Raw genomic sequence first — 1,462 nt, forward strand, 5'->3', positions numbered from 1 at the left:
TTTGTTCTTTATTTCATTTAATTCTGCTCTAATTTTTATTATTTCCTTCCTTCTGCACTTGACAACATACAACATCCCTTTATAATTAAAACACTTAATAAAATAGGTATAGAAAGAAAGTATCTTAACATAATAAAGACCATATACAATAAACCCTCAACCAATATCATGCTAATGGTGAAAAACTGAAAGCTTTTCCTCTAACATCAGGAACAAGACAAGGATGTCCCACCCCCTCTCACCACTGTTATTCAACATAGTATTGGATGTCCTAGCCAGAGCAATCAGGCAAAATAAATAAATAAAAGTAATCCAACTTGGGAATGAAGAAGTAAAATTGTCACATTTTTGCAGACATGATTCTTTATATAGAAAACCCTAAACACTCCACCAAAAAACTATGAGAAACAATAAACAAATACAGTAAAATTGCAGAATACAAAATCAATGTACAAAAATCCATTGCAGTTCCATGTACTAACAATGAAATTTTACCAAAAGAAATGAAAAAAAAAAAACAATTCCTTTTGTAATTGCAACAAAAAGAATAAAATACCTAGGAAAAAAACTTAACAAGGATGTGAAGGTCATATACATGGAAAACTATGAGATTATTAAAAGAAATTGAAGACACAGAGCAATCGAAAGATATTCCATGTTCATGGATTGGAAGGATCAACATACTAAAAATCGCCATATTACCCAAAGCAATATACAGATTTAATGCAAACACCATCAAAATCCAAATGGCATTTTTTAAAGAATTAGGACCAAAAAAATCATCAGATGTGTATGGAATCACAAAAGACCCTGAATTGCCAAAGCAATCCTAAGAAAAAAGAATAGGATGGAGGTATCACATTCCCTGACTTCATTTTATACTACAAAGAAACAATAATCAAAACAGCATGGAATTGGCAGAAAAACAGACACACAGACCAATGAAATAGAGTTGAAAACCCAGAAATAAACCCACATATATATGGGCAGATAATTTTCAACAAAGGAGCCAAAAACTTATAATGGAGAAAAGAAAGCCTCTTCAATAAATGGTGCTGGGAAAATTAGAAAGCCGCATGTGAAAGCATGAAACTAGACTGTTATGTTACCATATACCAAAATAAATTAAAAATGAATAAAAAACCTAAACATAAGACCTGAAACAATAAATTGCATAGAAGAAAGCATAGGTACTAAACTTACGGACCTTGGGTTCAGCGAGGATTTCATAAGACAAGTAATAACAAGTGTTGGAGAGGCTGTGGAGAAAAAGGAACCCCCATACCTTGCCAGTGGGAGTGTAAATTGGTACAGCCACTATGCAAAACATTATGGAGGTTCCTCAAGATATTAAGAATAGAATTCCTATATGACTCAGAAATCCTTCTTCTAGTTATCTACCCAAAAAATCTGAAAACATTTATCCATAAAAATATACGTTACCCCTATGTTCACTGCAGCA

Source organism: Rhinolophus ferrumequinum, chromosome 20 (assembly GCF_004115265.2).
Source record: "Rhinolophus ferrumequinum isolate MPI-CBG mRhiFer1 chromosome 20, mRhiFer1_v1.p, whole genome shotgun sequence".
In the NCBI taxonomy this organism is placed as follows: domain Eukaryota; kingdom Metazoa; phylum Chordata; class Mammalia; order Chiroptera; family Rhinolophidae; genus Rhinolophus; species Rhinolophus ferrumequinum.